This window comes from Bos taurus, chromosome 18 (genome assembly GCF_002263795.3).
Source record: "Bos taurus isolate L1 Dominette 01449 registration number 42190680 breed Hereford chromosome 18, ARS-UCD2.0, whole genome shotgun sequence".
NCBI lineage: Eukaryota > Metazoa > Chordata > Mammalia > Artiodactyla > Bovidae > Bos > Bos taurus.
Genome location: NC_037345.1, coordinates 20,171,609 through 20,195,253, shown reverse-complemented (window position 1 = coordinate 20,195,253; position 23,645 = coordinate 20,171,609). Strand labels below are relative to the sequence as shown.

General features: G+C 39.8%; 1 long non-coding RNA gene across 2 annotated transcripts in view; it reads left to right on the top strand.

Annotated features, from left to right (window-relative positions):
• The first annotated feature begins 9,767 nt into the window (after positions 1 to 9,767).
• Positions 9,768 to 23,645, top strand: part of LOC132342806 (uncharacterized) — a 75,902-nt gene continuing 62,024 nt past the window's right edge. Inside the window, exon 1 of one of the 2 annotated variants that reach the window (XR_009491310.1) lies at positions 9,768 to 9,849. This is a non-coding gene — a long non-coding RNA (uncharacterized lncRNA). Of the gene's footprint in view, positions 9,850 to 10,634; positions 10,782 to 23,645 lie in introns of those variants that run through there. The other variant, XR_009491309.1, reaches the window with a different exon arrangement.

Genomic DNA, 23,645 nt, shown 5'->3' with positions numbered 1-23,645 from the left:
ATGTTACACATTTAGTGGGCCTTCCCAGTGTGGTCTTTACACTAAAAGAATGTCAAGAAGTCCTCTGGAAATAAAAACAAAAGAATATTCCTCCAAGGGGGCTCATTCCTGATTCAGAAACAAACCAGGGAGATCCTTAGGTCAGCTTCGAAAAGGACTTGAACAGAGTGACACTGGAGACTTGGTCTGTTCTCAAGCAAAGACAAAAGCCATTGCCCTGAGTCCTGCCAAGGGCCTTTTCTTCTTTTTATTCCTGCTCCTGTGCAGCCCAAGTCTTCAGAACTCCCTCCCCTATTTCCTGGTAGAGTCCCATAAGTGTGTATTGAATATTGACTGAATCTTCCCTGAATCTCCTTGCCCTGGGGCAATTAGAGTTGAATTATATACACCCAAGCTAGGCTACAAATAAAAAATTACTTTTCCTTTATCTCTGTGAGAAGAAACCAGAAATGAGCAAATATGAGATTAATATAAGTGAAGGAGGATACGGTTTCTGCTTTATGTGGTGATAAGCCCCTTTTTTCCTTTTCATACTAATTATTATTATCATTATTAGTATTATTTTACCCCTCAATTGCCTTAGGATGTTATCCAAGAGGAAGCACTGTATCGGCTGGTGAAAGCGCCACAGTATTATTTATTTCATGTAATAAAATGTATGTAATGATCATGATTAATGTTTGTTTATTGTTGTATCATTGTGTTTTCCTTCCAGTCTCAGTGTGATACTGGTTTAATTAAACTTGGGAGAGGGTGGGAGTGGGTTTGGGTGACAGTCTTCAGAACTTTATACAATAATGGAGTCTGCATTTGGTTGCACTTACATGTCGATTAAGATGAAGATGTCCTCATAAATGACTGATTCTGTTTGTTCTTTTAAAGGAAAGTCCATTCCCCATCCTTTATTGTGTAATTTACAGATAAATTTGTTGTGACTCAGACCAAAGGCTTTTATGTACAGAAATTGCGATGACAGTAGAAATTATGGTAATTGAAGAGTGTTCTATTTTAGGTTTTCCTCTGATCACATGAAATGATCATCAGCATCATTCCTGGCCATAATCGTGCCCCAGATTCCAAATTATTTTTTATTAGTTTGTTATCCAGTTTAACTGTTTGCTCAGGGAAGAGAAAGGCTGAGAGGGGAGAGCAAAATATTGTCATTGCTGGTTGATTGTCTTCTCTAAGGAAAAATTAGATAGGTGCAGTCGGGGCCACTAGTTTTTTTCATTTCCGGTGCACCCAAAATTACTTTGCCAAGGCTCCCGTTACATAATTTCCTCATTTCCTTTGGAAAAATCAGATGTATGTCCTAAATGGAAGCCATAGAGCTTTGAAATAAATTAATACATTTCTAAAAGTTTTAAAAGCTGAATTCACATATGCCTTAACATTTAAAGCAATTTACAGTTTCAAAACTGGGCTTCCCTGGCACCTCAGTAGTAAAAAAAAAAAAAAAAAAAAAAAGCCCTCCTGCCAATGCAGGAGTTGTGCATTCAATCCTTGGGTCAGAAAGATCCCTGGAGAAGGAAATGGCAACCCACTCCAGTGTTCTTGCCCGGAAAGTCCTATGGACAGAGGAGCTTGGTGGGCTATAGTCCATTGGATAATAAAAGAGTCAGACACGACTTAGTGACTCAACGACAACCACAGTTTCAAAACACTTAATTTTTTTTTGTTTGTTTTTTTAATTTTATTTTATTTTTAAACTTTACATAATTGTATTAGTTTTGCCAAATATCAAAATGAATCCGCCACCAGTATACATGTGTTCCCCATCCTGAACCCTCCTCCCTCCTCCCTCCCCATCCCTCTGGGTCATCCCAGTGCACTAGCCCCAAGCATCCAGTATCGTGCATCGAACCTGGACTGGCATCTCGTTTCAAAAACACTTTAATATCTATTATCTCATTTTAGCATCGCATCCTTTGAAGAAAGTAGGATATGAAATTATTTAATGTAATATGTATATATATAGGATATATGTATACTTCCTATATTTTTCTGCAACTTGTTTTTTCCCTTCAATAATATGCTGAGGCTTTTATGTAAAAATTTGGTTTAATTGGAGACTTCTAGGTCTTCCGTGGTGGCTCAGACTGTAAAGAATCCACCTGCAATGTGGGAGACCTGGATTCAATCCCTGGGTTGGGAAGATCCCCTGGAGAAGGGAATGGCTACCCATTCCACTATTCTGGCCTGGAGAATTCCATGGACTGTATAGTCCATGGGGTTGCAAAGAGTCAGACACAACTGAGCGACTTTCACTTTCAGGATGCGTTCAGATTTCTCTTATTATAAACAATGCTGAATCAATATTCTGTTGGAAGGATATGTATACTTATGTGTATATATACATAAATACATATACACATTCATGCATGTATATGTGTGCATGTGTGCCCGTGTGTGTGTGTGTTTGTGTATGGGCTCCTATAAGCATTTAAGCATAGAGTGTTTGGATCAGGATATAAATCAATTAAATTTTTGATACAGTCTATACACACTATGCAAAATATCTATAGGATTCATTTTCTCACTTCTTCCAACCTTAGATAGAATCAACCTTCAAATTTTTACCAACTTTAAAGAAAAAAAATGGTATCACATCATTATTTAGTTTGTGTTTTCCCAATCAGTAGTGAGGAGTGAAGCATCTTTTTATATATTTATTAGTCACTCATATTTCTTCTTCAAACAATTGCCTGTTCACATTATGTACAAATGTTTCTTTTCTGCTGTTTTTCATCTTCATAATTATTTAAAGAACATTACATTAATATTAACTTCAACTGATTGCATACCATGCATCTCAGTCATTCAGTCTCTCATTTGAAGTTCCATTTTGTTTACAAGATCCTACTCAAGATTTCTGATTGGTGCTTTTTCCTTACTATGTAGTCAGATCAGGACTAGGGTTATATGAATGAAGAAAGGAAATTCAGAGAGAGGGGAATGCCTTACACCTATTTATTCTGTCTTTAAGTGGGAAAGCCAAGATTGGAGCCTCCATTTGTTAACCACCCTGTCCTCCTTCTCTGTGGATGCTGCCATGATGCTAAGTCTAGAGAGAAGGCATGAAGCACAGCTTTTGAATTTCAATTATCGCTCTGTCAGACTCCCCTCAACCATCTTCACCTGTGCTTGAAGGATGTTTTCTGCCTATCTTTCAAAACAGCTCCAATCACACACCTGTGAAGCTTTACCAGATACCCTCAACTCAACCTCTGTCTTTTCTGTCAGTATCTGTTGGTAGAACGGGCTTCTAGGGCAGCGTCCGTGTCTGCTTTGTAAGGCAAATGTTTATGTCATAGTTCCCTCCTGCCCTGGAGAGTGAAATTTCATAAGTTAAGGACCTGTGGTAGATTAATTGCATTAGTTAAGTGATCTTCCTCTGTCCTGTATCCATGTCCTGGTGATGTGCTCTTCACATGAAGAGGTGAGGTCTATTCCCCCAACCTTTGAATCTAGAATCACTTTGCCGCTTGTCTTAAGAGGCCTTGTGTGGTTCTGCTCACACTCTTGGTACCCTATCATTGACACCATGTGAACAAACTCAGGGGACTTCCCAGGTTTCACTAGTGGTAAAGAACCCACCTACCAATGCAGGAGACATAAGGGACTTGGGTTCAATCCCTGGGTCAGGAAGAGCCCCTGGAGGAGTGCATGGCAACCAACTCTAGTATTTTTGCTGGGGAGAATCCCATGGACAGAGGAGCCTGGTAGGCTATGGTCCATAGGGTAGCAAAGAGTTGAACACCACTGAAGTGACTTAGCATGCATGCACACTCACACATAATTATTAGAATCAGCTCTAAGTACCTCCATTGAGAGAATTTTGCTAGTGATTTGCTTGTAGAAGGATGGGAAGCCACATGGAAAATTGTCCCAGGGGAGGACATCTCAGACAAGCCATAGGATTGAGTCTTCATCTAATCTATCAAGTGATAGCAGAAGTGAAGTGAAAATCACTCAGTTGTGTCCGATTCTTTGCAACCCCATGGACTGTATAGTCCATAGAATTCTCCAGGCCAGAATACTGGAGTGGGTAGCCTTTCCCTTCTCCAGGGGATCTTCCCAACACAGGGATTGAACCCAGGTCTCCCGCATTGCAGGTGGATTCTTTACCAACTGAGCCACAAGGCTCAGATATATGAGCAATTCCAGCTGCAGCCTGCTGAGTCCAAACTAGGCCAGAAGAAACTCCCAATCACCCCAGAGACGAATGAGCCAAGTAAATTTTTATTGTTTAAACCATTTGGGTGGCTTGTTACATAGAAAAGATGACTGATAACAAGCCTTTCAGCAGCAAAGTAAGCCTGGTCTTATTTGCATAAGGGTGCATAATTCCCATGTCTTCCTCATTTTAGAATCCTTGAAATATAGCCTAGCATGTTACATTGTACATGAGTCGCAAGTTCATTTCAATATTTCGGATCTACAAATATAGTTGTTCTTTGAATTCTCTTTCAATAAGGAGTTAAATGAAATCTTTGACACTTGTTCACTTGTTTGTATGAGAATAATGGTTCTGTCACCCACCTTCAATATGGGGAGAGAGCGTCCCTACACTAACAAGCAACGCTTGGGCACCAGCAGGATGTCCCACAATTTAACTCAGTTCTGATGTTGTCTACCTGGAGACAGTGTCAGATCCCACAAGTTAAGGGCTCAGTCCTACAAAACTGGCCCCCGCACCCCCACTTCAGATACCAATCACAAGCTCGGGTTGTTACCTGTGCTTCTGGCCCACTGGTTATAGATTGGAGGGTCCAGTGATCCCCTCCTTGGACTGGATTAATTTACTAGAGTGACTCACAGCACTAAGGGAAACATTTTACTTACTAGATTATTGGTTTATTACAAAGGATAGTCAAGGATACAAATCAACAACAAGACACATAGGACGAGTTTCCAAACAAAAGAACTTCTATCTTTGGGACTTCCCTGGTGGTCCAGTGACTAAGACTCCATGCTCTCAACACAGGGGGCCCAGATACTGTCCCTGATCAGGGAATTAGATCCTACATGTTGCAACCAAGAATTCGAATGCTGCAAGTAAAGGTTTCGCATGTCCCAACAAAGTTCAAAGGTTTTGTGTGCCTCAACTAAGACCTAGCACAGCCAAATAATTTTTCTTTTAAAGTTCTGTCGTATTGGAGTTTGGGGCCACACACTGTGGCTGACTGAAGTGTTCTAATTCCCCAACCAGAATGCACTCTGAACCCGGTACATAACTCAGGAACAGCCAGATGGAAGTGATGTGCACAGCGCAAAGGGCGTGGGGTCTCCATACCCACCTCTAGGTGTCTCAGTCTCCCCAGATCTCCATGTGTTCATTAACCAAGAGACTCTCAATCCCTTCATTATGAGTTTTATGAACGTTTCATGACATAACCATGACTGATTAAATAATTGACTCTTGGTGATTTATTCAACCTCCAAGCCTCCTCCCCTCCCTGGAAATCAGGGATTACAAATTCCAACCCTCTGTTCCTAGTGTTTTAAAAAGTCACCTCATTTACATAAATCCAGTTGTGGTGGAAAGGGCTTGCTAAAAATAACATTTCACTTTTATGGCTCTGAAGCAATTTCAGAAACTGAGGACAGGAGACCAAATCCTGTCTCCTACTACTCTTCTGACTCAAGAAATTTCAAAGGTTTTGGGATCTGTGAGCAAAGATCTCTGGATTAAGACCAAAAATATGTGGAAAATATATTTTGGTCATCTGAATTAGCAAATATATGTTTCTTATAAATCACAATATTCAGAGAGTCATGTTTTTACTTTCACTTGAAATTTTTAACAGCTTGAGAAATCCTTTCAGATGCTCAATGGATTCATGTGACAGAATGGATTAAATTTCATTCCCAAGGTAGAGAAACCCAAGGGCTACTTAAGCTCATGGGTATCTTTTCTTAGTTCCCAATATGAATCTAAATCAGCAGTAGTACCTAACTGATTCTCCACTTTTCCAATTTTATTCTTCTCTGCCGATTTTGTTTTTGTTTTTGATTTGTCTATGGCCAATAAATTATTTCCCATTAATGACATCAGTGATTGGGAATTCGGTTTTGTGGTCAGACCATTTGGTGACTTCTGGGTATGGATTAATGGTTTATAGAGATCTAGTTTTCGTTGGGCGAGAGGTGACAGAATCTTGCTTGCTAGTCTTTGCTGTGTGTTCATCTATTATGAGATCAAATCAAATAAAAAGTTTGTACTGGGAAGGAGAATAGCTCCTCAATAGCCAGACTGATGAGCTTTTGTGTTCTGTGTTTTCTCCTAATCTGTGGGTGAAAATACACAATTGAAACTTCAAGATCTCTATGTGTCTATATGTCTGTAGTTTAGAAAGGACTTTACCTCTCAGTGTTTGAGTATGCAGAATTTTCACATCACCAGGAGATATTAATAAACTAGATTATAAAGGGTTTTAAAGGACTTCTGTTCTGATTCATTTGTGGAGATAAATATGCCTTGGTATGAATTAGATATCCTTAATATTCCCAGAATATAAGAAAATTTAATTCCAAAACTTTAAACACCCTATTTATATTGTTACAGAAACCAACTCAGAAATACTGTAATAATTGAAAGTCACATAATTGAGGTAAATCTTTGATAGACAAAACTACTTTAATAATTTTTGTTTAATGAAAACCACTATATGTGCTCATTCATTACTGTCAGTTATGATACAAACATTTTTATTATGCAGCAGTGTGTTTTCCTAAACTTATACAGCTTTAGCGATCAAATAATGTATCGTTACTCCTATATAATGTTTCATGTGTGAGTGCTCAGTTGTGTCTGACTCTGTGTGACCCCATGGACTGTAGCCCGCCAGGCTCCTCTGTCCACTGGGATACTCCAAGCAAGAATACTAGAGTGAGTTGCCGTTTCCTCCTCCAGGAAATCTTCTCGACCCAGGGATCAAACTCCTGTATCCTGAATCTCTAGCATTGGCAAGTGGATTCTTTATTACTGAATCACCTGAGAAGCCCCCCATATAATGTTTAAGGCTATAAAAAATATAAATGTACATTGGTGTTTAACAAAATGGAATCACTTCTCATCTACTGTTTATGTCAGCAGTAATTATGTAATTATTTGTAATTATTTGTAGTATGTCAGCTTGACGATGATTTCCAAGGTCTTAAGGTAACTAAAAACCTGGGCATGATGCTGAGTTAATTAATAAATAAACATTTGGCATGTGATCATTTCTAACTAACACATTACTAAAGCGTTGGTTACTAAGTATAATTTTAAGATTATGTATTTTCCATTTTGTTTTTATTTGCACAGACATGCTGCAAACTTGGCCTGGGTTAATAAATGTGTTTTTGCTACTTGAGGTAGTTGTGTAGGGGATGTGAGTGCCAGTTGAATATTAGTGTAACATTTTTCAATTAATCACCCTACAGTTTTCTCTGTGAAATGAAGGTAGTTACTTTGAGTTAAGTTTTAATTAATATAAATATTTGAAAGTGTAATGAAAGTGTTAGTCAGTCCTGTCTGACTCTTTGCAACCCCATGGACTGTAGCCAACCAGGCTACTCTGTCCATGGAATTCTCCATACAAGAATACTGGAGTGGGTAGTCATGCCCTTTTCCAGGGGATCTTCTTGATCCAGGTTCCATCCCTGGGTCTTCCAGATTGCAGTGAGATCCTTTACCATCTGTTCTACCAGGGAAGAGAGAGTATTTAAAAAAAAAAAAAAAGGAGAGCCTATATTAAAAGTAATAGCAAAAAAGAATATAACTATGAACATGTTTCTATTTCTCAAAGAAAAAAAGTTTTGTAGTAAAGTAGTGGTTTTCAGTTTTATTTGTTTTTGCCTTCAGATCTCTTTATACTGTTAGAACTTAGGCTCCCAAAGAGCTTTGATTTTTAAGTTATAACAACTGATATTTACCATATTAAAAATTAAAACTGATTCTAAGATATTTCCTGATTCATTTGACACTAGCAATCATGAATGCATTGCACGTGAATAACATCTTAATATTACTATGAAATTAGTTCTGACCTTACAGACCTAAAGTAAAGAAAGTGAAAGTGAAAGTTGCTCAGTTGTGTCTGACTTGAATACTGGAGTGGGTAGCCTTTCCCTTCTCCAGGGGATCTTCCCAACCCAGGGATCAAACCCAGATCTCCTGCATGGCAGGTGGATACTTTACCAGCTGAGCCACAAGGGAAGCCCAAGAATACTGGAGTGGGTAGCCTATCCCTTCTCCAGTGGATCTTCCTGACCCAGGAATTGAAGTGGGGTCTCCTGCACTGCAGGCAGATTCTTTACCAACTGAACTATCAGGGAAGCATAATGTAAAACAAAACTTGGAAAGTAAATTTTACTTATCTTGATTTACAGATAATACCTGAGTCTGAATAGCATGAAATATATTAAAATCTTGGCAAACGTTTGCACAATTTGATGGGTGCGTTTCCTTGGCTTACTGTCTTTACCTATATTAGGGGTTATTCTTTCATATGTAATCTACCTAGATAACAAAGATTCTGTATCCTACCAAATTATTTTCTTCACTTTATTCTGACTATTAAGTTCTTAGTTATGAAAACAAAGATTCCTCACGTTAAAAAGTTACAGGTTATTTACAATCATATCACCTTCTACGTTTACTTTTTAATGTTTGATCATCTCTGATTAAATGAGCAACCAAGCATTGTGTGTCAAACATCAGAGATACTAACTTAATCAAATGTCCAAATCTTCTTTGGCAGGATTTTTTATCATCACCTGCTCAAAAGCATACCCTAAACATTAAATCAAACTAAAAAAAAAAAATTTAAGTTACCTTTTGCAAGCTAAGTTTCTCAGAAACTTACTTGGAAAATCACAAAGATTTGTTGTTTTTCCTAATAGAAGGAAAGTGCTAGAAATAATTAGGTTTATTTAAAACATTATTGTTGATACATTGTTTGGGAAGAATCACCATATCAGAAGAGATGCTCTTCCTCTACCACATTCAGTTTGTGTAAATCAAGTGTTACAAATACACAAATTTCAGAAGCTGTATACTGGGAATTTCCTAGAGATTTGTCAGGGCCCTCATTCTCCATGACACGTTTCTATTTATCATAGCCATGAAGATATCGGGTAAGAACAATACAGTATTTCAGTCATGATTTGGGTTATTATTTAAAATCTTTGCTTAGTTATCACCTCACTTTAAAAAAAAATTATTGTATATTTGCTTTACAATGTTCTGTTAGCTTCTGCTGCATAGCAAAGTGAATCAGCTAGAGGTATATATACATCCCCTCTTCTTTGGATCCCCTCCCCTCATTTAGGTCACCACAGAGCACTGAGTAGAGTTCCCTGAGTTATACAGTAGATTCTATTTTATACATGGTATCAGCAGTGTGGGGCTTCCCAGGTGGCACTAGGGGTAAAGAATCTGCCTGCCAATGCAGGAGACATAAGAGACTCGGGTTCAACCCCTGGGTCAGGAAGATCCCCTGGAGGAGGAAATGGCACCCCACTTCAGGATGCCATTGTTGCTGGGAGAAGCCCATGAATAGAGGAGCCTGGCAGGCTACAGTCCATAGGGTCAAAAAGAGTCGGACACTATTGAGCCTCTGAGCACTATAGCTCTACTATCAGCAGTGTATATATATTCAATCCCAATCTCCCAATTCTTCGCATCCTTTTTACCATTCTTGGTGTCTATATGTTTGTTTTCTGCTTCTGTGTCTCTGTTTCTGCTTTGCAGATAAGCTAATCTGTACTATTTTTCTAGATTCCACATACAGAGTTAAGTAACTCAGGAAGAGGAAAATAAATATCACCTCACTTTTATTGAAACCTAGCATCTTCTAGGTAAGTGGGTTTTGATTGAGGATGCACTGCAAAGTTTTATAAAAATACTTTTCTTGCCCATATTCCAGACTTACTGATATTCAAGCTGTAGGTAAAAAGGCACAACAGAAGTCAGCAAATTGTTGAAGTTGTTTATGGGAGGAAATATGTTGCCTACATTGAGTGAATACAGAGGGAGAAGATTAATGGCAGGACTGTTCATGTGGACTTTACTCCAGCAAGGTGGTTATCAACAGACTATAACTGGACAAAGATCACAAAAAGATCCTTGAACATAAACACAAATCTCACTCAGTGGGAAAGGAAAAGGGCAAATCTAAGGAAGAAACAATTGAGAAGATTCAGGAATAAAGTAGTCTGGTACAGAACTTAAAAAACTGTTAAAATGGAAAAAAAAAAAAAAAAAACCCTCTTAGTATGTTCTTACTTTATGCCTGGTGTATTCTTACTAATTTTTACTCAGGCACAATTACATGTATCTATTAATATATGTTGTAGCTCAAGATTTTTCCCTTTATGAAAAATCATACTTAGCCATTATGTAAGTCAGATGTAGCATTCACTGACTTCTTTGAGAATAGGCTGAATCACTTTCATGGCAGACTCTATTTTGCAATGACTTTATCACTTTGTTTTGCTTGGCACAGAAACAAACAAATTTCCTTGTCAGTTGCCTTATTCTTGTCATGAACTCTAACTGGATCTTTCATTTTTGGAAATTATTGGTGATAAATTAACTACAGGCATTTTAAGTTACCGGCATCTACCCACAGTTTGTCTTTAATACTTGCCGGAAGTCTCTGCCACTAGCCCCAGGCTAGAGCTCCTGTTCACTGAAGGACTTAACTAAAGAAGGACCATCTGAGTGCTTCTTGGAAAAGGACTATACCACTTACTTCAAACTACTGAAACTAGAAAAAAAAAAACAACTGGTGAGTGTTCTGACGTCATTGCTTAGATAACATTCAGACCATTCCAGTGGGCTGAGTCAGGATTTCCGGAACTCTTTTTATTTGAAAAGCACATGTTTTCATGAGATTGCTAACCCAAGACCCTGTGGAACAAGAAAGGACCAGATAAATCAATGAGGAAATTTTACGGGAGTGATTTGTTGTAATATTACAGATTCTATTTTACTGTTTTACTTTTTTCTATATAAAAGGAAGCCCTTTTCCTTTCTTTCTCAAGCTATAGCCCATGACAATTTAGTAGGCTCTGTTTTTGGAAATGAAAATGAGACATTTCAATAATATTTTTCTTACTAATACCCCTTCTATAGGCAATCCCTATCAAATTATCAATTGCATTGTTCACAGAACTAGAATAAAAGTTTTTACCATTTCTGTGGAAACACTAATTCATCAATTCTTATTGAGTATCCTTACTTTTCATGGCAATTTAGCAATTTGCATAGACTGTGAATAAGATTGTCATTGTTTTATCAGGATGTGATTAGAAACATTAGTTACATAATCAAGCCCTTGCCTGGAATGTCATTTGAAATGTTGCTCATATAATCTGATATGGCCAATCACTTTTAAGGAAATAAGATTGACTCTCTGGAGCCAGTGCTTAGAGAACTCTTCTGGAAAAACTGTTGGCCTGGTAGGACTTACAGGGTCCCAGTTCTAAGGAAGGGCACTTCCTAGAGGCCAGGAACTTTGAGATATTTTGGAAAGAAGAATTCATAAAAATTTAAAAGTACTGGAGGTAAAATCTGGTAGAGTTTTTGAGCTTGTTTTCCTAGCCTCAGGATAACAAATAACAGAGGCTTTTAACTCCCAGTCTAACATTTCATAGGAAAAGTTTCAGCAAAGCAAATTTAAGAAAACCTATGTGCTAAGTTGACTCATTGGAAAAGACCCTGATGCTGGGAGGGATTGGGGGCAGGAGGAGAAGGGGATGACAGAGGATGAGATGGCTGGATGGCATCACTGACTTAATGGACATGAGTTTGAGTGAACTCCAGGAGTTGGTGATGGACAGGGAAGCCTGGCATGCTGTGATTGATAGGGTCGCAAAGAGTCGGACACGACTGAGCAACTGAACTGAACTGAACTGAACTGACTGCTGTGCTAAGTTAACACTCTTGCTGCACCATATAAATAATGAGGCCAGAGCAAGAAGACCAGCCTTATTTTGTGACCAGCAATTGTCTTTCTCTGAGGGGAGACTGTCAGGAAATCAGCCAAAAAAAAAAAAAAAAGATGGAGAATGTCCATTGAAAACTATGCCTTATTTAGGGTTCAGAGTCCAGGTTTTTTGATTTTAGCTTTCACTGACTTTGAATGATAAGGTCTAGAGAATTAATGGTGATGCTACACCGTTCTGTGGGTGGAGGTACAATTCTTCCTTGCCATGGAAAAGGTGATTTTGCATCCAGTTTGCAAGTTCATTTCAATACCCCCAACCTGCCAATGTGGCTATTCTTTGGATTCTCCTTGGAATTAGTAGTGACATCTGCATTGTTCTCTCGTTTTGGTTAATGACTTCAGCAAAAATTTTGACATGTGTTCATTGAATATCTGTATGAAAGTCATGATTTTCCCTTCTTTGAAAAAAAGCCATCTTTTAACAATAAATAGTAAGCTATAATCATTCTGTTTGAAGTCTACACTGGGATGAGTATTTCTACCATGAAGGTTACGTGAGGATAAATTCCTTCTCTTTTGATCACCTTTATCTACACAGGATCCATTTTCCCGTCTTCTGAGAAGAGCAAAGCTACTTCTCCCCAGCATTTAGTTCCTGTGTTTCCCGTGGGGCTAGGCAAATTCACACTTGTAGGTGTGTGCAGAGACCAAAACCTGGCCAATCTGAGTGTCACATTCACCCTGTCTACTCCAGTTAGGTAAGGGTTGCTCATTTGACCCAAGCCAGACAAACCGGAGACAGTGAGACTCATTTCTAGAATTTTGGCTGAGAAGATAAACTTATTTTGCAGGATTTACTGAAAGAATGATCTATAAGCCTATAAATGTTCGTGACTCTCAGGTTGCTACATGGGAAAGCCCTGCCTGAAATAAGGCCACCCAGGGAAAGAAGTGGAGATTATTATTAAAAAGAGAGGTGTGGGGCGAGGTGGGGTGGGGGAGGAGGGGGGGGGACAAGAGAGAGAGACAGAAAGCAGCCAAGTCCTAACCATTGTGTTTGAACTGATAAACTTGTTTCTGTCATTTGCAAAAGGAAGAGTCCTGATGAATGCATTTTTATGAAGTTACTCTGGGATTTAAGGTTTGCTTACTTAGAACCAAAGGTAGTCAGTCCATTTTCAAATTGACATTGTAACAAGAAGGCTATTATTATATTATTATTACTCTTTCAGTAACTGCTACACTCCTTCAAACCAAAATTCCAGAACAGACTCCTCCTGACTCTGACTTGCCTGGCTGACAGCTACTGGCCAACCCTTTGTAGCTGCAGTCAAATGTTGAATGGAGTGCAACTGCATACCGCAACCCTTGGAGGCTCACTCAGAGATGCTTTCCTGGCCAACATCCCACCCACACTCCACCACACTCACTTCATCAAAGTCCCAGCCATGGAAGGAAGGTTCTTGAGTCAAACCACGAGATCCCATGGCTATCATTCTAGCCACAGGATACATATCAACTTGGCCTGTTGCATGTTGGCTCCATGGGAAGATGGAGCAAGCCCCTTTAGAGCTGCTCAACAAAGGCAGTTTTACCCTGGGTTTTATTCCAAAGCTAAGTTCTAAATCAGAATCATGGAGTTATAAATACTTGATATTAATTCAGGCCTTCCTTAATTGCATGTAAAAATGTTTGGAAATTGTAAACAGGGTACATCGGGAGGACAACAGTATATTAAAGTATATGTGGAAGTCTGGATTACTAGGAATACATTATGACCAGTAAATATGACCGTTGAGTGTTGAAAAATGAGTCCCACTTATGTGCATTTGCAAAAAGAAAGGAAATAATATTTGACAGCATCTCCTATAATTTTATATGGGAGCAGATATTAATATAAGGCTTAACAGTTTGTATATTGTTTGCTTCTAAAGGAATTGTTGATCAGCTTAGGGATAACTGTATTCATTGAGTCATTTGACAAATAAGTTTAGACCTTTTGAGCTTAGGGACACATGTGTGTGATTCCATGTGTGTGTCTTGGGGTAGAGGAGTAAAATAGATACTGTTGTAAGCTTGTTATGTAAGTATTTTACACATAAGTTTTATTTCAAGGAGCATATTTTGACCTGTGGTATGTAGAGTTATACCAAAGTAATACCAAATTCAGTAAAGGGATTCTATTGTAATTAAAAATTACATCCTGAAAATTATAAAGCACATTTAAAATGAGAGATGAAGATTCTGATACATACATGTGTGTTCCCCAATCCTGCTAGAGCTGAAAGAATCTCCTAGGATTCTTGATAAAATATAAATGCATTTTGGGATATCTAACAGGCTTTTACAATCAGGAAAGTTTAGGAGACATTGCAAATGTGCCTACATATACAATATCATATATGTAAATATAATAAATGTGTTAATGTTTGTACATGCCTGTGTATGTATACATTCTTAGCTTTCTTTGCATAATGTTCATGCTCCCCTGCAAGACAGGATATCTGTCTAAGATTGGTTACCTTACCTCACCAGCTTTTTGTGAAGACCACAATGTAGGTAAATTAAAGGCTTCTTCCTCCTTGCAATACTTCTGACTGTAAATACATTGTGTACTGATGACTGACATGTCTGTCTCCCCCCATAAGATTATGATATTGTTGATGGTAGAAGCATGCCATCTATCTTTTTTACTTTAAAGGATTTAAAGGAGGGTTGGCACAGAGCCTAAGCCCAACTATTTATAGACATATAATTCTACTAAAATGTCATTTGGAAGGTACCAAAAGAAGTGAAAGGTTCTTGAAAACCATTAAAGAGAGTTTAATCATTGAACTTCCCTGGTCCCTGATGGCTCAGAGTAAAGAATTTACCTAACAATGTAGGAACATAGGAGATGCAAGTTCTATCCCTGGGTCAGGAAGATCCCCTGGAGAAGGAAATGGCAACCCATTCCAGTATTCTTGCCTGGAAAAATCCCATGGATAGAGGAGCCTGGCAGGCAAAGTCCATAAGGTTGCAAAGAGTTGGACATTACTGAGGACACACGCATGCAAGCATGCTGCAGATCGGTGAATGTCTCAAGTCAGATAAAGGATGGTTCAGAATCCCCACTGATACCACTATTTGGTGAACTTGGGCAAGTTCAAGAATCTCTTGAGCACCAATCTCCCGCCTTGTATACAATGTGGCTATGTATAGTGCTAACCTCATAGGCGTGATGAGTGAATGAGGTGTGTAAATTTACATCACACTGATTGTCACGGAGAGTCCTCAGCAAATGTTAGTTTTCTCTATCATCATCAACTTTATCAGCTATTTTCATCCACTTTTTTCTTGAAAATACAACTTACCATGCATTTGATTGCTGACTCATTAACAATATATTGAACATGCGCTACAAGCAAGGAATTGAACTCAGCCTAATAGGGGCTTGGGCAAAACACAAGGTGTGGTTCCTCCCTGGGAGCGAGGGGAGCTTCACAGCTAGTTCTTGAGTGAGTGGATTGTAGGGTGTGTTTGGGCAAGGGGTCATCTTAAAGATCAGAGACCAGAGTGGAGATGCTAATGGTTGAGAGCCCCCAAACTGCTTTACTGGAATCTTGGAGACAATCTGGGTCTCAGCAAGCAATTAATCAATATTAGAGCATTCTTGTTGCCAAACATCCAGATGAAGGAGGGGGCTGGTGATGTTTAAATTGCTCCCTATTCATCCACATGTCTGGTGTCATGTGGACTCAGCTGGAGCCAGTGACAAGTAAGGACTAAGCCATCTCTCCTCCTTGGTTCTCCTTCCACAGGGAAGCCAGCACCTCTTCCCATTGTGGCTGCCATTTGTGAATACTCTGGGGAGACACGTATAGGATATAGGACCAGAGAGCATCATCAGCAGGATCCTCAGTGGACAGATGGGAAAACTGAGACCCAGGGTGGGGAAAGGAACTTTCCCTTGGATGTTCAAATAGGATTAAACTCAGATTTCCTTTATAGTAAAGGGATGACTTAAATCTCAGATATTTACTTTAAAACACATTAATAAACACTTACTAATAGTAGTAACAGGAATACCATACATTTATACTGATTGCCCTCAATCCTAAATGCACATAGGATCATCTTGAAAAACTTTAAAGGGATGTGGTATCACCCCAGACCAATTAAATGTGAATATTATGGGTGTCAAGGATGTTGGGCTATTTTCAGACGTTCCTCGGGCTATGCTGATGCAGTGAGGGTGTAAACCTAAGATTTTTGATGTGTGCCTATCCTTGAGGGCTTTCCTGGTGGCTCAGTGGTAAAGAATCCACCTGCCAGTGCAGGAGATGCAGGTTTGATCCCTGGGTCGGGAGGATCATCCCCTGGAGAAAGGAAAGGGCAACCCACTCCAGTATTCTTAGCTGGGGGATCCCATGGACAGAGGAACCTGGCGGGCTAAGTGTTCATGGGGTCGCAAAAGAATCGGACATGACAACAACAACCCGTCCTAGAACACAAGACCTTTGATTTAGGAAGTGGTACTGATGACCCTATCTGTAGAGCCGCAGCAGAGACGAAGACATAGAAGACAGACTCACAGACACAGCAGGGGGAGGAGAGGGAGGGATGAAGTGAAAGAGCAACATTGAAACATACACAATATGTTACATCCATTACATATATTACCATGTGTAAAATGGATGGCCAGTGGGAATCTGCTGCTTGATGCAGGGAGCTCAAACCGGTGCCCTGTGACAACCTAGGGGAGTGGGATGGGGTGGGTGGGAAGGAGGTTCAAGAGGGAGGGGACATAAGTATACCTATGGTTAATTCATGTTGACGTATGGCAGAAACTAACATAATATTGTAAAGCAGTTATCCTCCAGTTAAAAAAAAATTACAAAAAATTAAAAATCTGAAAAAATAGTCACTGCTTGCATCAAAAAAAAAAGAGGTCACATCTACTTTCAGGATATCCGTGCTTTTAGGGTACAGGGAAAACCTACAGAATGTGTGCAAATCTGCATTGTTACTCATTTTCCAAGACAAAGTCTCTCACTTTGGGACCATGCAGAATCTCTCCTTGTGACATGTTCTCAACTTCTAGCTCTTCCAGGCAAGAGTACTGGAGTGGGTTGCCACTGCCTTCTCCGACTTCTAGCTCAGTGGTTCCCAAACCTTAGCCCATATCAGAGAGACCCATATCAACTGGAGACTTTGTTAAACACAGATGACTGGGTCCCAACCCCAGAACTTCTGGTTCAGTGGGTGCCCAGGTAACATTGATGCTGCTGGGTTGGAGAGTCCATACCCTGAAGAACACTGGTCTAGTTCATGCTCACTGATAATAGCAGTAAGGGAGATGTCACTTATTTACAAAATTAAAAGAGTCAGATAAAAACACTGAAAGATTTAGGTTGGTCCTAAAGAATTTTTGATACTAAAATATCAACATAAGTAATCAGCAGTGACACTGTAAAAACTTCACCTCTGAAGTTTCTCTGAGATGACATTAAGTTCTACCTGTCTAACGGCATCATTGTCCATCTTCCTGCATCTTCTCTACTTGTCTCCTTGAAACAACTCACAAGGCTTGTCTGCTACTAACTAACCCTATTTCTAACCCTAACCCTAACCCTAACCCCACTCCTGCATATACTATCAGAAAGTTGCCATGCTTGTGGTGAAATGTATAGAGAAAATAATGAGTATAATTTAAAAAGGGGTGTATGGTTTTCCATAGTCAATATACAGCGTACTTTCAAATGAACTAGGTTCATATGGAAAATTCTCAGTGAATATCTGACATCAAAGAAAAAAATAATTAAATCTGTCTACAAATGTAAGCATGATCATAGCCTTGGTCTGCAGGATTTCTGTCTACAGGGCTGTCTTAAAACACAGTGAAATGAAATATTGCTGTCTAACTTATGGGGAAAAATATTTTAAATAAATAAATGTTTCCTTGAGTCTCAGCTTACAGCACAAGTGCAACTGATCCCTGGGTTGCCTGGTACTGAGGTTTATTGAATGCATAATGCTGCACTTTTGTTTGATATGATATTGTGAGAAAAGTTACAATCTCCCATTCAGAATAAAAAATTAAATGTTTTGGAAGGGGCAGGGAGATTTTGTGCCAAAGTATGTAGACATCTCCTGTGGAGGTGTTTTGGGTTCTGGATAGTTTTTCAACTAGATATGTATCGGTTTTAATTATAATGTTAAGTAGTTCTCCTGTTTTGACTAGGCATACTTACTATAAATAAATTTGATTCATCTATGAACTTGCACCCTGAATGGCATTTTACAATCCAAGACAAGAATTGTAATTCGGTTTGAATTATCATAATGTGTTGATCACCCTAAACATTTCCCAGGCAGGCAGACTCCTTTCTAAGTGAAGCGTATGAACATTACTGCATAGTAATTTGACCCACTGGCCCAGGAAGATGTCCTTGAGGTTCAGGGGCTAACCCACTCAAGGTTGCAGACAGACTGCAGTCTTTGGTCCAGTACACCTGGCTTGAATATGGTTTGTGACCCTCACTGATCCAACCTTTGTCAAATCATACTGCTTCGGTGGGCCTCCTTCTCTCATTTGTTCACTGGGGATAACAATGCTCCCCTAGTAAGTGGTACAGGCCCCCTCCATGGAGGTGTGGCCTGTGTAATTAGGAAGGGCCTCATACTTAGTTTGGTGCTCTGCTAGTGCCATCTTAAAATTCTTAATTTTGACACGAGGGGTTCCATCTTTTTACTGTGTACTGAGCTGCACAAATTAGTTGGTCCTGACATGGTGTTTGGAGAAGGAAATGGCAACCCACTCCAGTGTTCTTGCCTGGAGAATCCCGGGGATTGGGGAGCCTGGTGGGCTGCCGTCTATGGGGTCGCACAGAGTCGGACACGACTGAAGCGACTTAGCAGCAGCAGCAGCAGCAGACATGGTGTTGATGGAGTTCATTGTGATAACAGATATCAGACCCATAGCACTCAGTAAATATTGGTCCTCCTGTTTTTAGGCTGTGAGATGAGCCCATGAACTGTCTGTGTCATCAGCTGTCAGAATAACATCATGCAGCCAACACGGTCTTTGCTGCCAACCCCACTTCTAACGGTTGGATTGCAAAATGAAGGTGCACCTTCCTTCAGAAGGTGTCTGGAGAATACTCATGGAAAGCAGCCTACTTGTAATCATATGTCCTTTTATTTCACTTAGAATGCTCCCTACACAAGTATTACCTTTTTCTTTTCTTTTTTTTTTTAATTTAAAAGAAGAAACAAAAAGACTATAGGATTAATAATTCTAATCAGAATTCTCAGATGGATAAATCATTATCTTGTAGAACCTTGATTTCTCAGTGTCAAAAAGGCCTTCAGCTTCCTCAAAGTGTTGCTGTACATTAGTTTTAGCCCCACTCGCCTTCAGTTTGTGTTGTTGTAAAGTTGCTAAATCGTATCCAACTCTTTGCTAACCCATGGACTGTAGCACACCAGGGTCCTCTGTCCTCTACTATCTCCTGGAGTCTGCTCAAATTCATATCCATTGAGTCAGTGATGATATCTAACCAACTCATACTCTGCTGCCCCCTTCTCCCTTTGCCTTCAGCCTTTCCCAGTATCAGGGGTCGTTTCCAAAGAATTGGCTCTCTGCATCAGGTGGCCGAAGTATCGGAGCTTCAGCTTCAGCAACAGTCTTTCCAATGAATAGTCAGGGTTGGTTTCCTTTAGGGTTGACTGGTTGGATCTCCTTGCTGTCCAAGGGACTCTCAAGAGTCTTCTCCAGCACCACAATTCGAAAGCATCAATTCTTTGGTGCTTAGTTTTCTTTATGATCCAACTCTCAGATCCATACATGACTACTGGAAAAGCAATAGCTTTGACTATAGGGACCAATGGTCTCTGTTTTTTTAATATGCTGTCTAGATTTGTCATAGCTTTTCTTCCAAGGAGCAAGCATCTTTTAATTTCATAGCTGCAGTCATCGTCCACATGATTTTGGAGCCCAAGAAAATAAAATCTGTCACTGTTTCCACTTTTTCCCTTCTAATTGCAATGAAATGATGGCACCAGAAGCTATGATCTTAGTTTTTTGAAGTTGACTTTCAAGCCAGCTTTTTCACTCTCCTCTTTAACCTTCATCAAGAGGCTCTTTAGTTCCTCTTCACTTTCTGCCATTATAGTGATCTCATCTGTATATCTGAGGTTGTTGATATTTCTCCTGGCAGTCTTGGTTCCAGCTTGTGATTCATCCAACCTGGCATTTCACATGATGCACTCTGCATATAAGTTAAATATGCAGGGTGGCAATATACAGCCTTGCACTCCTTTCCCACTTTTGAATCAGTCCGTTGTTCCATGTCTAGTTCTAAATGTTGCTTCTTGACCCACGTACAAGTGTCTTCACCACAACAAGGCTGTAATCCATGAAGGGGCTTCAGTTTACACCATGGTTCATAAAAGAATTCATACTGCAGCCATTTCTAGGTTGGAGCAGGTGTTTTCCTGTGAATCCAGGAAGGGAAGAATCTTGTATATCTTTGCGTTCTCTGCTTTCCTCTTCTGACTCTTAACTATATCTTTCACATGGATAAAAATCACTCTTGCTACTTATCCCACCTGAAATTTCAAAGGAAATTGGAAGGAACTAATCAAAGCCAAGTGCAACAAATTTGAAGGACTATTTTATTAGATTAAACCCTCATTGTAATAACGGATGCCATTCTCATCTATACAGAGATTCTGGTTGAGATTCTATATGTGGCAAAGAGGTGGGGAATTGGATAAGGGTAATATTTGTCCTGGAGGAAGTTTACTTAAAGGTCATGGAAACTCAGGCAAAGCAAAAGCCACCGTTTTAACCTGCCAGAGTTTCAGTGAGTAATTTTTTGGTATTGGGCCAAACCATTTGCAAGTGAGCAATACCATTTCCCCCACATTCTACAACCTTCAAGAATCTGAGAACTTGCAAGTCCTAAGAGTGTCCTACAAAGACCATTTTCTTCCATGGTTATTAAATGTATCAGTTGCACTCTCCACTTGCAAATTCATCTGCCATCATGCTTTTAGATTTGTCAGGGTTTAAATGGGTCTTAGGATCTGCAGTGTATCCTAGGATCAAATGAACTCCTACATTTTGATCCAATCCCCTTGCTTTTTCCATATCTTCCTGATTCAAGGAGGGGGCTCCAGGATTCCTGTTTAAATCAAGACATGCTCAGAGAGTTCCATCCATGGCCATACATGTCTGCACTGCACCTGCCGAGGACTATTATCTAATCTTTTCTGGGAAGTTTACACTCTCTCTAGTAAACCTCTTCATGTTTACCCAGAATGGTGTTTTATGGTGTAAGAGATACTTAGCCTCTGAGTGTTAAAGCCACTTTGCACCTGGCATTAAGAAGAGACTTTCAGGAAGGCAGGGCTTGATGAATTCACTGAATGCCTTTCCTGTGAAATTTCCTGCAATTAAACCTCAGAATTCTCCCACTCCCATCAAGCTTGAACAGTCATTTCTCAAAACACCGTAGAGCTTAGGTCCTAAATGCGAAGACTCCTCGGCACGGATTTAATTGCAGGCTGACAAAGACTGGGACTTCTTACAATGGCGCCACTAGATATCAGAGCTGAGGCATCGAACCATGGTGGGAAGGGAGTCTTCTATTGATTCAAAATCTCATCACAGCGTTTGAGGAGTTGGGTTTTGATCCAGGCTTCAGGGAATCTGAGAAGACAGTACATTCTGTTAAAAGAGCTGGATCTTCAGAGTAAGGTCGCCGTTTCCATCTCAGCACCTACACTATTTTCATAATTAATCCCCCCACCCAGCTTCCCTGGGCTTAGGGAATGGGAGAGAGGGGAGGTCTTTGATGGATATCAACACCCCCAATCTAAGAAGCCTCAAAAAGAAAATACACTGAAGTTTTTACATGTCTGGATAGATCATGAATTCTAATTGTCAATGTTAGTCACTCAGTCGTGTCCAACTTTGCGACCCCATGGACTGTAGTTCTCCAGGCTCATTTGTTCATGGAATTCTCCAGGCAAGAATACTGGATTGGGGGGCTATTGCCTTCTTCAGAAGATCTTCCTGATTTAGGGATTGAACCTGGGTCTCCTGCCTTGCAGGCAGATTCTTTACTGTCTGAGCCATCAGGGAAGCCCAATGTGTGTGGAAAAAACCCACAAGGAATGGACAGACCCTAAAAAGCAGTAGTTCTTACACTTGGTTGCAAATTAGAACCCACTAAGGAAGTTTTAAACAATCTGATGCCAGTGATGCCAGGCAATTGATGTCAGAATCTCTGGGTAGGGACTTCGAACTCCCACCATCTAGGGAACTCACCTTATCTCTGCAACTAGGAGAGTCTCCAGCAAGAGAGTGGATTTAATGAAAATCCCCAATGCCTTTCCAAATCCTATTTTGCAATTTGGATAAATAAATAGAATTTATTTTTCAGAATTCTCCAGCTAAGCCCAGTGTGCCATCGAGAATGAGAACCTACAATACTCAGTGGGTTTGTCATGGGTGCTTCCTAAAGTGACTGTCCGAGAGGTACTCAGGGTGACACACAGCTCACAGAGAAGTGGGTTTCCCCCAAGCAGACCCCAGAAAGAAGGAACAAACTTTATGGTTTATGGTGACATTTGGTGCTCTGTGACCTGGTGACCACAGAAACTGGGACTCCAGGAAAAGAATGTGAAGAAAGTATGAGGTTCCAGGAGACAGGGGGTCTTGCAGGGAATATCTATAAAATTAAGATCTGTAAATCACTGGGATTTGCAAGGGAGAGATGAGTAATTTAGGGATCATAAAGCATCCATTGTAAAATGGCCCCTGAACAACAACAAAAGAAAGCCAGAGAATAAAAATAAAGATGTTTGCAGTTCAGACTTCCACCATCCCTCTGCCTCTCTGTGTGCTAGAAGTCTGAAGCCTAAAAGAAAGGGAAAGAATAGAGGTTCGAGGAAAAAAATTATTCTGTGCTGTCCATTTGTTGAGTGCTTCATAGAAAGGCCAAATGAAAGCAAATGTTTTAAAAATATTATTTAATGAGTTAATGAATCTTAAAATAATGGATGGTCTTCCTTTTACTGAATGACAGTAGTAAGAAAAGACAGGTGCTTATTTTTAAACATAGCTGGCATTATAAAATGAATGGAAAGGATGATTTTTGCCCCATTCAGTTTGCAAAATAGGATTTGGAAAGGTATTGGGGATTTTCATCAAAAACCACTCTCTTGCTGGAGACTCACCCAGTCACAGAAATACGATGAGCTCTCTAGATGGTGGGAGTTCAAAAGCCATTTAGGGATGGGATTGGAAATGTCCATCTTTTCATGCCACAAAATAATGGCCCCTTCCATCATGTAATTGAATCGTGTTTCAGTCTCCTTATCTTCTCCTAAACCTCCAATCTGCTCACCTTCCTTCTAGAATCCCTTCAATTCTCCAGTCTCATCTCTGCAAAACAGAAAGGAAAAAAGTGTGATCATGAGATTGGCATTCTGTTCAAGGTCTTAGAAACAAAATGAATGCCTAAAAAATAAATTAAAGACTTGAAATGCAATGTGTTCCCATTTCTTTCTCACTCCTGGCCTGCTGAGAGGACCAGTTTTCCTTCAAGCCTCCACAATTCTTTGCTTTTTGAGTCCTTCATCTCTAAGGACAGTGCTTCCTGTTTCCAAAGGCAGAGGCTGTTGGATTCTGAATGACCTAGGGGACCATGG